The 16,328-nt window shown below is 40.4% G+C and overlaps 1 long non-coding RNA gene and 1 other non-coding gene across 2 annotated transcripts; both read right to left on the bottom strand.

Moving 5' to 3' along the window:
• Positions 1 to 8,522: 8,522 nt before the first annotated feature.
• mir10d (microRNA 10d) lies at positions 8,523 to 8,627 on the bottom strand. Its single transcript, NR_107177.1, has one exon. It is a non-coding gene; the product is annotated as a microRNA 10d (primary transcript).
• A 3,883-nt stretch (positions 8,628 to 12,510) lies between these two features.
• Positions 12,511 to 15,571, bottom strand: LOC111948815. The gene is made up of 3 exons (XR_002874802.1): positions 15,464 to 15,571; positions 14,637 to 14,949; positions 12,511 to 14,554 (listed from the first exon to the last, which is right to left on the bottom strand). It is a non-coding gene; the product is annotated as an uncharacterized LOC111948815 (long non-coding RNA).
• Positions 15,572 to 16,328: the final 757 nt, after the last annotated feature.

Raw genomic sequence — 16,328 nt, forward strand, 5'->3', positions numbered from 1 at the left:
TAAAATCCCACTGCAGCTGTTTTACATGAATTGAAAATGCAAGAAAGTTTTTTCTCTGAATTCAAAGAGTCACACTGGAGGGATAAAATAGCCACATGTAGCTCCATGGCATCAGATTGCAGACCCCCGAGTTAGGCAAATGTTTAACATGACATGTATACCTTAACATGTTGATGTTTATACTAACCTTTCAACTTTTTACATGTAACATTTAGTCATTTATTTATCAATTTTTGTTTAATATATTATTACTTAAGGACATGTAAAATGTAAAAACAAACAAACAAACAAACAAAAAAAAACAACATATGGAGTAGCTGGGTAAATATTTCATAGCTGTCCAAAAGGCTCGTTTTCATTTCTAGGTCTTTGCCAGATGCACAAAAATACCTCAATAGTTAATACAAAAAACATCACTATAGTCAAAAAAATATTTAAAAAAATAAAAAAGATGCAACAGCCAATTCTAAAAAGAATTGCAGTTACTCCTTAGCAAAAAAGAAATACACTTGACATTCATTTTGTTAAATATACTTGAGCATAAGAAAAATAGCAAGGATACTTTAGTGTGTAGAGTAGGAAGCATATGGAATACTTCTTTAGACTAAATTGGAATGTTTTAAGTTGACAATATATAGATGGTACATAAAAAGTAAACTTCAAGTATACTTCCTCTCTTTTAGCATAGACTAAGTATACTTGTAGTAAACTGAAATAGACTACTTTTTCCTGAGGGAAGTTATAGTTCAGAGATCAGGGCATAGTAAAAAAACAATCCTGAAAAGCCAAGACAAACGTACACAACCACACAAATAAAACCAGATTGCACACATCTGAATTTACATTTTTGTGACATGTATAGACATAAAAATGTCTGATTGTCTAAAATGTGTAAAATTGAACTTCACTCTTTTATAGTTTTTGTTTTCTGTTTGACTCCAAGATGAGATTGTACTGCATAGGTATTTCAATTCTTAAATCATTTATAGCTTTTCCACCAACAATAGAGTGTGGATTTGGGTCAAATACCTCAGTTACAGACAGCTTTAATTTAACCATGTAGTTACTTTTTCCTTGGCATTCACCTGTTTGGCTGCTACATGGCTGCATCATCGGCATAAATAAATGCACAGCATTGGATGTATGAGGATATCAATAGACATGGGGAAAAAATGAACCCTGTACGGATCCCTGCTGCACACTGGTGGAAAGATAAAGAGGTTTAAATTCAGAATAAAAATGATGTACACAGAGTTTGATATTATGACATTATGATGTAATCCATTTAAGAGAAAGATCAGAGAATTTAAGAGTGCAGTGGTGATTGACATTGTCAAATGCTCTTCTAAACTCTGCTGTCAAGTAAATGTTTGGTTTTTGCAATAAGCAAGTAAGTGAGTCTGTAGAATGGTCGGATCTAAACCAAAAACCACAACAGATGGAAGGAAATTGAGTTATTTAGTGATCCTTGATTTGCTGAGATCTACCTTTCAAGGAACATGAGATTTGCTGACACGATACTAACTGGTGTGTAATGTCTTAATTTGAAGAGTGAAGAGAAACAATTGCTGGATGGACCTGTGTGCTGAAACTCTCCTTGAGAAATTGGTTTATTCATAGTTTGTCATTCTCAGCTTGTTACATTGTAGTGTCCATCACAAAGATGTCTTTAGCTTTAATGGCTCATTCCAGTCAAATAATTGCTCTGGTCTTCGTTTGTGAAACATTTTTAAAAGGACAGATATTTTAGCACCATAATAGCTTTTTAAGTGCAAAATCGTTCTTTCAGAATGTTTGCATTAATGACTGAAAGGCATCCTTTAGTTTCTGGATTTAAACTTGTTGCTCAATTGTGTTAGAATATTCAACATCATTCTTTAATGACTGTTTCAAATAGAAAATCATTCCAGTTAAAACTCTAAGTGAAATTTTTTAAGTTCTTGATTTTACACAAAATAATCCTCAGAATTCCTGCTTCTCGACAGGAAAAACCTGAACCTGGGCCACTAGACTGAAGGCTGGTTAACAAATTACATGTTTGGTCAAATCCTCCGTAAATACAAGATTCACTTCCATTGCTATGCAGACGACACTCAGCTCTACATTTCCACCTTCCCTCAGTCCTCATTCCTTTGTCACTTCCCGCCTGGATTACTGCAACTTCCTTCTTTTTGGTTTACCACAAAAAAACTCTACGAAAACTACAATAAGTTCAAAACTCAGCTGCTACAATTATCTCTCAAACACCTTCCATCCAACACTTCACACCTGTTCTGCAGCAGCTCCATTGGCTGCCAATCACACACCGAATTACACACAAAATACTTCTCCTGACTTTTAAATCCATCCACAACCCTGCCCGCTCATATCTATCAGATCTTGTTCATGTCGTCTCACCCACCCGTACCCTCAGATCCTCCTCCTCCCTTCATCTGGATGTCCCCCCTGCTTGCCTTGTCACCATGGGGAGCAGAGCTTTCAGCTGCTCTGCCCCCCAGCTCTGGAACTCACTACCTCCTGACCTCGGAAACATTGGCTTTCTCCTACAATTCACCAAAAAACTAAAAACTCACCTTTTCCAACTTGCTATTTCCCCCCATAACGTGTTAGTCCTGGGCTATTTTAAAATGTTTATTTTATTGTACATTTGATTGCTTTTATTTTTATTTTCACTTTTATGTACGGCGACCTTGGGTTCCTAGAAAGGCGCCTAACAAATAAAATGTATTATTATTATTGAAAACATTTTATAGTCTGTTCTTGAACACTAAGTCAGTCTATGTTCTGTTCTGTTACTCTATTTCTCACCTTTTTATGTTACATCAAATCTACTCGATTGGAGTTTTTTTTCTTGTTTTTTTTGGCTGATATTTGAATCTTCCCAGTTGGCATTGAAATCCTCCATCATTATTACATGCTGGATAAAATTTGAATTGGTGTCTTGAAGTGAATGGCAAATAATATTAAATAAATATTTAAATCAGCTTACCTCTGTACGCCACTAAGAGATAATCAGGTGTACTGTGGGAAATTGCTCAATTTCCCCTAATGGGTCTTCAAATAATTGCCATTGCTAGGATATCATCTCTGTGTTTATCCAAACAGGCCCAGAAGGCAGAAAGTTGAAAGATCATAAAATACCTATTTGTATTTTTTGATTCCTATTCAAGACACTTTGATGTATAACTATATAGGCTATAATAATGAGTACAAAGTTTGACTTTCTAAACATTTTCTGTTAATGCTGTGCTTGTAATTGTTATCAAGGAAGGAATGTACCTTAAAAGATGTCCCATGTGTTCATGATTGGACAGTAGACATCTCTTGGTTTACTTTGCAGCCGCCCCGTTTCGTATTTTGATGGACTTCCCACCAGGAAGTAATTCAACTTTTGTTTTGGTTAGCTTAATTTCTGAACAAGTTGATGAGCTTGTTGAGCTAAAGAGCTGTCACCTGCAGTACATAGCATGTCCAATGAACCCGGATCAGCCGTTACACTATGACATCAGACGGCACACCAGACGTTGTGCACTGAAAAAAACCAAACCTTAAGGAAATAGTAACATCATTTGTCTCAAGAGAAAATATTTTATTTTCCTTCTTGCAAGAAAAATAATCTTATCAAGAATTTTTTTTCAATGTTAAAATCATCTTAATTTAAGAATACATGGTGACTAGAATTTTTTTCTTAAAATAGGAATTCCTGGTAAGCACATCTTTCTTAACCCATTGGCAGCTTCTTTTTTTGCTTATTTAAAGATTATTCTGACTTATTTCTAAGGGGCCTGTTTTTGCAGTGTGCACAGCTGACAATAATCCTTTTAGCAAAAGTCTGATGACAATATTATAAGTCACAAATAACTTTCGTAAACTGCTCCTTCTTGTCTGGACCACAGCTGAGCTGAGAAACGTTCCTGGTTCAAAGCACATGTTCAATTTATGATTTTTTTAATTGTCTACACCTAAAAAGAGTCATGCCAAATAATCTAGAGTCAGATCCCCCTCATTGTTTCTGCTTTGTTCTGTTATAAAATCCCTCTTGAGATAAACTTGAGGTCCAAACATATGTAGTCTAAAGAACAGATCTTCATCATCTGGCGCCCAGCAGATGAGCTAAAAATCACCATGTCACTGTTGCGTAGTAGGTTGCTGATGGCCATATTCCTCTAGTATTTGCTTTTGATGTCATAAGTGTCTATTAATAATATTCCAAAAACATACGTGTGCATTATTACCCTTAAAAGATTTTTTTCTTCATCCCAATTTGTATAAATTCTCATCATCCGTCCTCCTGCAGTGCGCAGTATTGCCAGGCGGGGGCAGCAGTGTTTCATTGGAGTAATCCTAATCCTTCTTTATGAGACTATCAGACGGGGAGGCGCACATTTACACCCACATTAAGGGGTTTTCTGTGTATTTAAATGCCTTATTGCAGAGATGTTTCATGGAATTTTGAGTTTCCTTTCCTGTAATATGAAAATGCAAATAAATAAAAGGCTTCTAGCTATTGATTTAAGATATTTTCTCATGCTGTAACTTGATAAACATTTATAATTCTGGACTTTCTAGGGAATCTGCTGTCGTACAAATGGTTCCTTCCACGCATTTTTCTCACCGCGTCTGGACAGGAAGAGGGCAATTATTGCTCCATTTGCTTTCATATGAACGCACGCGGCTTGGTGGGGCAGTTTACTGCACACTGAATGGCTTTCTGCGGCCGCAGATTTTTTATGTCAAATCCAAGAAAAACTGCTGTAAATACTCCAACAGAAATGTGGTAATGTTTTACTGTTTCCTGTATATATTTTAAAGATTTAGAAGTTGTGAAAGACCATCCAAGTGAAATCCACATGTTCTTGTTTTATGACAAACTCTACATGTGAATTATAGAAACATCAGAAATGGACCGGGTTGGACCGTTTCAAACGGAATCAGAGGGTTCTGGTTCTTCTGAGCAAAGATTATCAACGTATTAATATTAATATCATTTTTTAAATTATTATCAATAGCAGTCTCCCCGGCTTTAAAAAAATGTGATGACGTCACGTCCGTCTCATCAATCAACACTTTTCTGGTTTGAAACAAGTTTATTCTATTTTATCAAAACATTGACACATATAAAACTCTTACAGTGAGAGTTACAGCTTTCCCAAATTTAAAATATATAAAGAGAACAGACAGAAAGACCGACAGGCCGCTACAAAAAGAATAAAATGGGATTCTAAATATTAAAATAAGTACTGGCGCATGGTAGCATTATAAATTGGAATGAAATGGGGTACGTGGAGAAAGGGAGAGGGGGGTATCCTTTCCATGAACATTTTAGGAAGATGTTTTCATAAAACCCTGTGACCCTGAGAAAATTAGCTGAATGTACAGGCAGTGCTGTGCGTAACAAACCTCTGTTTGACTCTTAGGATTTATTTATTGCAAATCAAAATTTAAAAAAAGGAAGAAAAAAATGTGCACAATATGGCTACTTTCCTATAAAAAAGCCATAACATCTTTCATAAAATATTTTGCAGGTCTGGCTGGAAAGAAACGGCGATTCTGTTACTTTTTTGACCCCCAAACGCCAGTTTGTAAAGCATTTTGGTAACGTGCACATTCATAAATAGGCTACGGCTAAATCAACCCTTTACATGGCTACACTAAAACCCTGCATTCTGTTTACCCTGTAGAAACAAAACCCTGTTTAGTCCAGAAGACAGCCATAGCCGGTGAAGAGCGCGGCGCGGCGCGCGCCGGCACCGAGCTGTGCGCAGCGGCTGTGGTGTGTTTGGATGTGAGACCTGTTCGGAACCTGGATGCAGGCGCGTCTGTGACCTCTGGAACTGGATTTAGAGCATCGACATGTCTCAAAATAATAACAGATTGTTTCGGGACCTGGATCCACTCGGCGGCGCGCTCTGGAAGAGGCGCTCACGCGGTGATCACGGCCTTCACGTGCTCGCCGCCGCTACTGTTGTTGTTGTTGTCCGATGTTTTCTTGTTTTTGCTCCTTCCTTTCGTGTTCGGTAGCTTGTTGTCCTTCTTCCAGCGCATGCGCCGATTTTGGAACCACACTTTTACTTGCCGTTCGGACAGACAGAGCGCGTGAGCCACCTCCACGCGGCGGCGGCGCGTGAGGTAGCGGCTGAAGTGGAATTCCTTCTCCAGCTCCAGAACCTGCTGGCGCGTGTAGGCCGTCCGCAGGCGCTTAGGCTCCGGACCAACGTGATTTGGATTGACTGTGAAGAAAACCAAAAGAAATTGAATGAACATATTATATATTTAGACTCACATGATCCAGGCTGTAAAGTTCAGCTGATTTCTGCAGAATTGAAGCGTTATCTTTGCTCCATCTGTGGTTGAGCTGGACAAGATTCAAGAAGCAATTTATTTCTTTAAAACGTTCAGTCTTTTCTTTGTACACACAACACACACCGTTTTGTGTATGTGTGCGCGCACATGTGTGTGTTGGGGCGCGCGCACACACAGTGGCAGGGTCATAAAACTTTATGGAAGCTGTAATTCTCGCGGCTCTCTGCAGTGAGCTCGTAAATAACTCCACAACAAAAAAAGGGGGGATGCTCGCAAATGGAGCAGAGACAGAAAGAAGGGAAGAAAGAGGTGCGCCTGGCAGATTTAAGCAAACAAACAAAAGGCAGAATTAAGGAGTGAATTTGAGCTACAGCTCATTTACCGTGGGCGACGTGCACTTTCTTCATCCACGGGTACACCACAATAGGCGGCTTGTCTTTGCCCTGGCAGGCCGCTTTCCTCTGCACCTGAGCGCTCTTGGCGCAGGTCATCCAGGCCTGGCACTGCAGATCAGCGGCGGGGAACGTCTCCTTCTCGGGCGCGCCCGCATCCCTGTAGCCGGGGTAGGAGGCACCTGGGAGCCGCGGCAGCTCCTCTCCATCCTGCCCGCGATGCCCCTGCAGAGAGTAGCCGGTTTGTTGTGGTGTGTACGGAGGTGGAGGGGGCTGCATCGGCTGGTAGCCCCCTCCGTAATTACCACTGTCCTGCGGGCTGTTGTAATACCCCCCTTGGTCACTAAAATTACTGTAATCTTCTTCACATGGCGGGAACTGCGGCTCTGCGTATTTACAGCTCACCACGTAGGACTCCATGATTGATTTATAGAGAGGCTTGTAGGAGAATACTAATTTTTCTTTCTCTCCCCTCTCTCTGTCCCTTTTCCCCCTCTGGCATCAAGCCATCCTGCGGCTGTCAAATAGACGGACGGTCGTGTGGGTCATGTGACCCTGCGGCCAGCCAATGAGAGGCAGCACGTTGGGCTGTTTATGTCAGATGTAATGGGATAATTTGGAGGACAAAAAATGTTCATCAGGGAACTAATGGAGATCTGCTTGCTGGGAAAATGGCCGTAATTGAACGTTTGTGGACGCTGACAAAAAGCTATGAAGAAAACGCAGTAAATCATTAATCTGTCCGCATGTCTGTTCATCCTCTTTTACGCACAGCAGCCGTTGATTTATCACTTGGAGCTGCCTGGGTTTTTTCGACTCCCACAGATGGCGCGAGCTGAAAAATTAATCTGGTCCATATTGAAAAACCGTGGAGCCATATTTGGCCTTGTGGTCACTCAAAGGACGGACAACAAAAACCACGGCCGGTCAGCGAGGCCACGCGGAAAACAAAGGGATAAAAGCATGCCAGACAGTGACTAGTAGTTGGCTTTGTTAGGCCGGGGTCAGGCCGGGGGTCTGCCGCTCACCAACTCCACTGTTAAAGGACGAGGTGGATGGGAGGGGGGGGGGGGGGGGGGGGGGCTCTGCGTAAAAAATGATACCGAGGCGAGCTGATGCGGAGAAAAAGACTGACAGCGTTTTGCAGAAAAATGAAGCTTAATGATTCTGCGCGTAAAATCGAAATACGGCGAAAGAGATAAATGCACAGACGCAGAGCCCCCACACGAAGAGGGAGGCGCACAATGAGGGTGCCTGAGCGAATATGTTTGCTAATGCTGAGGCGCGCATCTCAGGTCCAAGAGATCAATTTAAATGGATTAAAATAAAGCTGGTTGGTAGTTAAGGTGTCATTTTTTTACCTTTTACCTGATTTAAAATCTCCTGGTATTATAGGGCCTATAAGAGAAGAGGAGGTTTAAGGTTTTAGTGGCCGGATTGATGAAAAGGTTCTTAGCTTTACGCCCATTTAAACACAAATAACCAAAATCCCTTGTTCTTTTCTCTTCCTGCATGCACAACAGAAGAAATAGTCATGTTCGGAGTCTCTGTGCTTTATTGAGTAAAAAAAAAATCTGATGTTCTCACTTTTACATCAATATTTCATCAAAACCCTTTAGAAGCTCAACAGTCATAACACAATGCTGCTGTTTGATGAACCAAATCAAAGCACCAGGTTTTTGTTTGGCAGAAAAAGGAATAGGTCCTGTCACCACCTGAAGCTTTCCTCCTCATGCTTGGGTCCACTGTGATGAGAAACAAGTATCGAGCTTGATTTTGAAAGAACGAGGCTGTTCGCCTCGTCCCCCTCTCTCTTGGGTTTTGATAGATGGTTAGTCATCGCCCATAGACTCCCCTAGAACCCAATCTGTGACTGAGGCAGCTCCACACACATTCGGTTCTACAGGGTATGTATGGGCGAAGGTTCCCGTCACGGCCGGCCGCTGATGACTTCTTTTGTTGGGCGGTGAACTCATTTGTCAGAGATTTTATTGACTAGATCAGCTCCTGAAAATCACTGCAAGCTGCAGCCGTTCATTTGGGAGGCCTGTATGTCCCTGTTGTTCAGAAGCAATTACTGCTCCTGTTCCATACAATGTTTAACATCAGCTACTCCACATTAATTATGCGTGTAGAAATGCAGATCAGAGAGAGGATCTTTTTTAGAGTCATGATGCATCATGGGAGGTGGTGCATGCAGGACGGAGGGATTTTTGCTTTGGCACAGATGACATTTCACCTTTTTCAGGGTCTGACTGCTTCTCTTTGGATTCCTGCTGAGCATATCTATCGTAAACAATAGACAGATGAGTGTGGTACATTTATTTAAGATGATGAGAGTGCTGTTTCCTCCCCCTCATTTGATGAGTCAGGGCCAGATTGCAGTTGGTCACGTGCCAGAGCTGCTAGTAACAACCAGCTAAATTGATGTACACACACAAGCCTTTCCATGCACGAAATTATTGCTGGACTCCAATAAAACAGAGAAAGTTGTACAAATTATTCAGCCTGATTGGAACATTTCAAGCTGTGCTGCCTGTTCGCATGCATTTTGGAACTGCAAAATGACACATTTGTCAAGAACTAAACAGAGCAGGGAAAATAAATATATAATTGAGCATGTCCAAGAGCATTAAGCTTCAGGCTTTTGTTGTCTGAGTTTAAAAGAATGCTTAGTTTGTCCAGAAAGAGTTTTATTTTAGAAAATTCTTCAGCTTTCATTCCAATTTTAGCTTTGCAGCATGTGCGGATGTTGCTCAATGTGTGGCAAAAAGTGCTGCAGCATCAGTTGGTGGTCCTTTCTGGCCTTCTTGTGCCTCAAATTGGACTCCAATTAGGATCCCAATGCCTGAAAGAATCTGGCCCTGAGGGTGAAACTAAACTTCTCATTTAGATGCTGCTGTTCATGATGGTTCTCAGCCTTATAAATGTTTACCGTTCAACATCTGCCTCAGCTGGAGCTGCCAGCAGCATTTAAGCTGGACTGTGTGAACTGAATTTAATGAAACAGACTATTGTGGATGAATAAAACAATAAATCCACGCTTCTTCACAGACATAAATGATGGTGAATGTTACAGACATTGTTGCACTTTTTGATTAAAATTGCAAGTTTATATTCTTTTGGTTCGTTTTTTCTTTTTTTGCTGTTTATTCGTCCTGCTAAATTCCCATGGCTGCCTGGGTGGATGCCTGCTGCAGACTGTCAAGACCATTTGCTTCTAGCATGGAGGGCCTGCAAACTTTGTGCCAAAGACACAGGATCCGCTCTGGCTGCAAACGGACTGAACCTTTCCGCAGATGAGTTGGACGTGAGGGGGGCTTTCATGCGCTTTTGCGCACCTGGTGCGCAAAAGCGCATGAAAGCCCCCCTCACGTCCAACTGTTAAAAATAAAAGTGAGATGAAAACTGAAATTATTCACAACTATTCCAGCTCAGACTCTCCCAAGAATTGAAATGGGAGGGGGGGGGGGGGGGGGGCAGCAGGCCGTTTGCACCTTTTGAACTTTTTTTTTGGAGACCTCGACAACAACGAGCGATGTTTCGCTTCTCCTCAAAGGGCATTCTTCTTGGGCCGGGTAGCCTAGCTGCCGCAGGTCGCCGCAGGGTCAGTCAGAATCGTTGACCGCTGCTTCACCGTTTCATTAGTCCCCGCGCTGGACAGGACCACGCGGGGGCTCTTGCGGGGGAACCATGTGTTCGAGCGCAGTAACTTCTCGGAGAGCTTCTGTTCGCGAGTTTTAGAAAGAATCCCAGTTGGTCTTTTTTTTTTTTTAAACCTGCAGTCTTCATATCTGCGCGTGCACGATCCAACGCCGTGCGCGCGCAGCACAGCAGGTATAAAAGTGGCCTCTCCTCCCAGGTTCGCCGATATAAAGCCATTCAGTAGTGGCTTTTCTTTCGGGGGTCGTTTCACTTTTTCATCTTAGACAGGCTGACCGCAGGCTCACCCCTCCACCCCCGGCCCTCTGCCGGGTCAAAGCCGAGCTGGGTGCTGCTTTAACCCGGTTTAGACATTAACTGCGACCTCCAGCCCTTCTTGGGAACCGCGCGTAAAGGGGAGACACACCTCACTTTACTGAAACATCACCAGAAAACAAGAGCACTTGTTTTATTAAAAAAAAATCTCACAGAAACGTAAATATTTCAAATTCGATCAGGGAAAACATTAAATGTAGATGGATAACAATTCAAATTTCTATGCAAAAATGACGACAACCCAGAATAATCTTTTCATGCTTTGACTTTGCTCGTGCTAAAGGGAACGCACAAACTAAATTACAGATGAATTCAGACTGGGGCCATAAATTACGACAGACAGCACTGCTGTTGTCATTAAAACGGACGTAAATGAAACATTTCAGGACCTGCGCAAGTCTGAACGTAGACAAATTAAAAAAAGAAAAAGTTTTGAAAGAAAAATCTGACTTTAGGTCCTTTATATTGATATCAGGTTTTAGTTTTTATTTTGTTTTAAAGAATTTGATACATAAAAATCCATAAGATTTTCACAATCAAATGTTTTCAAATGAAAACAACAGCACTGTTAAAACGGTGACAAATGTTCTCCTAAATTATGTGTTATTTAAAATTAAATATCAATGGTAAAAATAATCACGTAAATAATTTAAAACTTTAATACTCATTTTATTCCTAAAGTAAAAAATCTTGTCTTCACCCCCGCATTTTTTAACACAATTGTATTGTCATTATAAAAATGTATCTTAAATGTATCTACATTTGCGTAAAACTAATACGTGTTTTTGTCTGATAACATTTACGTAAATCTAAGAGCAATTCACCCAAAAAATAAGGAAAAATCTGGAGCAGGTAATTTATTTAGCTATTTAAGTTTCCTATTTAGATTTAAAAATTAAATAAATAGCAAAGTACGAGTACACACACACACACACACACACACACACACACGCACCACACACAAGAAGACACGCACTATACGAATCCTTCAAAGAAAATGCGTTATTTATTTTATTTAATTATTTATTTTTGGCAAAGAAAATTGTAGCCAGTTTTTTTGCTATTTCTTACATAATTAATATTTTACTACTATATCACAGGCATACATTAAATCTAAGGCCACTCGGATAACAATCCGTATTGCATGGATAAACAATAAAAAAAATGTTTAAAAAAATGCCCGAGCTAAAAAACAAACCCCAAAAAACAAAAACAAAGATGAAAGCTTGCACGGATTAGAAGACACGTTTTGAGGTAAATCGGTAAAGATTAGCAACTAAATTATTATTGAAACAGAAAATCTTCAGTCACACACACGTCAGCGAACATTCTTTCATTAGGTGAAAACATGGCGCGCGCGCTGTGAAGTCTGACACCTGAACGTGGTCTGCGCACAGTATCAGGTGGATTTCTGCCTCCATGTGAGGTCCTGCGGGGAACACCTCTGCACGCACGCACACGCTGACTCACGCACACCTACCTCACGCACTGTCTTCATCATACACCCCCCACCACCACCACCATTTACTGTCAAATCTGCGTCAAATATGAAACCAAAACTCACGCGCGCGTGGGCCCTGGCTGCTGTGATCTCGCGTTAGCCGGGGCTGTTCTCGGTCTGGGGGCTCCGGCTGCGGCTCCTCCTGAGCGGCTCCTCCGCTCCCGCTCCTCCTGATTCGGGACAAATATCCAGCGCGGATCCCATCTGGCTGCCTGTCGGCTTTTCTGTCTGAGTTATATTTTGGGGCTTGTCAAACGGCGGCAATAAAATACGCTTTATTACTGTCACGTGTTCTGACCCCCCCCCCCCCCCACTCCCACAAGGGTTCATAAATTATTAGGCCGTGTTCAGAGAGCCGCTTTGCTTGATGATGGCGCCAAAGGAAAAAAAGGGCCTTTAATCACAGGAGGGCTGAGCTGGAGGACACTACACCGATCGCCGTTTCTTTGCGCCGTTTGGCATCGTTTAGAGAATATTGCACAGGACGCGCAGAGAATGCGCACTCCGCTCGTGTGTTTTTGCACTGCGGGGTTTTTCCTGAAAACGGAGCTGAGGCCAAGCGCTGTTTGCATTTTTCCGGATGTGTCTGGAATGCTGTTTGGAGCATTTGTTTCCTGCTTTGATTTCCGTACATGGGGAGCAATAAAGCCATAAAGCGACCCTGTGAAAACACGCTGCGCGTCTGTGCGTGTCACCGTGTCAAGGCGTGCGTGTTTAAGCAGCTCACAGGCTACAGAGGGAACGCTTTGAGTCCAAACAAGACTTTAAAGTCCCGCCAGGAGTTTTCACCAACTACTGTTCATTGACCTGAAGCTATTTTAAATAATGTGTCATTTAGATCAGTATGGACGATCTGTGTAAGACAATAATTCATGTACTCCAGATGTTTCCTGTCAATTAAAACAATTAAAAGTAATTCATTTTAGATAACAAATATGACCAAATATTGTTTGTCTTCACAAATTTCATCTCAGCTTCTGACGCCTTTTGATTTACAGTTTTTTAATTTTTAGATAGTGAGTTGTTAGAGTTTTAAAAACGCATCCAGGCAAAGGAGGATGGAGGTGGAAGCTTTTGGTCACTTAAAAATAATGAAAGAAAAAAAGAAAGGCCCAGAGATTCTGATCATTGGTGAGTTTTTATCGCCACCTAGTGGTCGTAAAACGAACTGCAAGCGCAGTCCAAACAACTTCTAGGAAAAGTATGACTTGATTTGATCTCACGACGTGGAATTTGAATTGTTTGTAGCTCAAACAAACAAACAAACAAATAGGTAATTAAATAATTAAATAAAACAGACAATAAAAACAACAGATAATACCTGAATTTCTATTGGTCGATGCTCTTTTAAATGTCTAAGACAAATTCTGAGCTGTTACTGGCTGAAGTTCTAAACCGATGTTTCTAATATATTAGTTGATTCAAAAGTAGATAACTCATTTATACTACACTATACCATTGTAATATACCATATCATACCACATACTATGATGTTACTACTTTTTTCCTTTGTAAGAAAATAATAATAAAATCATTGTCATTTATTTTATGTGTATGTACAGCATATCTATTAATCATCACGAGTAATCCTAATGACATCACTGACATATGGATCTGTATCATTTTTTATATGTATCTCTTACTTTTAAATGTTTAATTTTCCAATCACGTCACAATTGATCAGACATGTATAGATGTGTATCTCCTTGTCTTCTTTATTATTTGTTGTTTTTAGTGCTTGAAATCAAATCCAGAGTAGTTGTTATTTATATTTACCTTTTTATAATTGTTTTTCTGTGTTTTTCACAATGTAGTGCTGTTGGTTTTCTTAAAATATTTTTTTTGCACTTTGGTGCTTAGATTTTAGTTCTAAATAATTCCATTAAAAATACTGTGTGTCTGAGGAATAAAACCATCATATTTTTACAGTTTTTATTACAATTTTAAGCTTCTGCACTACATGTAAATGTGAGGATTTTTTGAATTGTAAAATAAATGTATTTGTCAATAAATAACGAATAAATAAAACTATCTGTTTAAAATGTATAAATTACACAAACTCAAAGCCCCACCCTCATTATTAGTAAAAAAAAGAGGTTTTGTTTTTTTTAATTCAGAAAAAAAGCTGGCGCCTCTCCCTTCATTCTCTGTGCACTGCCGCCCTCTAGCGGTAAATATGTAAAACTACATTCCCTATATTTTAGAGCCACTTTAAATAAGAAAAGTTTAAAAAAAACGGTTTCTTAATTTAAATTTTAAATCAAAGTTCTGTTTCACCTTTAAGAAAAAAAATCCTCTTTCAGATACGACACTGTTATATATTGCATGGTGAGTTTTACCTGCAGGTGATGCCATCCAGCTGCCTACAGAGGTGTGACGTCTGCAGAACACGTTTCACATAATGAAAGTGTCATTACTCACGCGCCGTGGACAGGAGACTTGTGATTGTTCAGAAGACATACCTGTGGCATTGAGTCAGCAGCGTCCCTGATGTCCAGCTGCGGCTCTGAGCTCATTCTCCTGCGGGTCAGGCCTGTTGGACAAAACCATGCATGCGTGCGCATCTTTGGCGTCAGACTTCAGCGTTTGCCTCGGTGTGTCCAGACCAGACCCCCCTTTTGTCTCTTTGTTTCCATCTCACGCGCTCACGCACACGCTCACGCACGGATCCTCTGCCGCATTGCAGTAGGTTGTAAATACTGGGTGCCAGCTGAGGCTGGCTGAGGAGCACCAGTGAAATACTGTCTTTGTCTCTCTGCATCTCTCACACCCGCCCTGATGAAAAACAGAAAGAAACCCAACATGGGAAAAGAAGAAGAAAGAAGGGAAGAGAAAAGACTTGGCATTAAAAAAGTAGAAAGATTCCTGCTCCTGTTTTGTTTCAAAGTTTTTGTTTTCAAAAAACGATTTCTGTTTCTCGAGGAAGAATCAGAAAAACATCCTGCTGTTGCATCTTTGACCACCTTTGCAAATGCAAGATTCTGTTCAATTCTGCTCAAACTCGTCTTTTTTCAGAGTCCAACAAACGCGTACCTGCCTGCAGAAACACATTTTCATGCATTTACAGAGGCTGAACCAGGAAAAAGAGCACTGGAACCAACTCTGAGATCTGTTCACTGCACAAATGTGAGCAAAAGTACTGCTGTAGGCCTGTTTACCGCACACATGCACAGAGTTTCATCGGGATGACGCAAACAATTCTGCTACGAGGAAACAGATAATGGAAAATGCATCATAAGAACAAACAAAACGGCAATATTTGATCGGACTTTGTGTGAGGATGCTTTACCTGAGAGGCTGATCTGATTTCGTCTTCATCTGCAGCATCACGGGAATTATTTTTAATAATTATAATTTAAAAAAACGAAACATCTTAAAATATTTTTAATGCAAAATCGAAAATAATAAATTTCGAATAAAATTAAAAATTAAGAAGCGAAAAAAAGCTTATACTTTTTTTTTTTTTGCTTGTTTACCGAACATGGAGGCGCGCAGCTGCCGAGTCGCAGTTCTGTGAGCGCGCGCGGCTGAAGCTGCAGGATACGCAGCCCGCGCGCACACATGACCGCTCGCGGCCAATTGCGCGGAGTGTTGGCTCGTAAAAACATTTTATGGGCTTGCTTGTGTGTTTGTGAGAAGACATCTAAGAGAAAGCTGCAGCACACACTCACACAACTCCCCTCTCTGTGAGCTTCACATGTTTAGCATGCTGCTCAGAACATACATGTCTCCTCCACGTTTCTGACCAAATGACGTTACTTTGCTCATCGATGAGATTCCGTTTGGACTGAACGGTTTACGATGACCAAATAAAAAACGGATACAAAAAATCAAAACTATTTGAGTAAAATAAAGGCTAAAAAAATAAAAATAAAGGCCAAGAATGAGCGTGTAAGAAACGCAATATGGTCCTTTATTATTTAAAAAACTGATTAGGCTGCTTTCAATTAACCTTCAAGATATATTTAATATGCAACGATACCGTTTCTACTGGATTCGGTTCAAACGCCTGACTCATGGTTGTGTTTTGGCTCGAAGGCCACAACAAATAAAATAACTTCACATTAAAAGAAAAGTGCAATGATAAATATACATGCATATATATACATACTTATATATATATATATATATATATATATATATATATATATATA

Source organism: Oryzias latipes, chromosome 15 (genome assembly GCF_002234675.1).
Source record: "Oryzias latipes chromosome 15, ASM223467v1".
NCBI lineage: Eukaryota > Metazoa > Chordata > Actinopteri > Beloniformes > Adrianichthyidae > Oryzias > Oryzias latipes.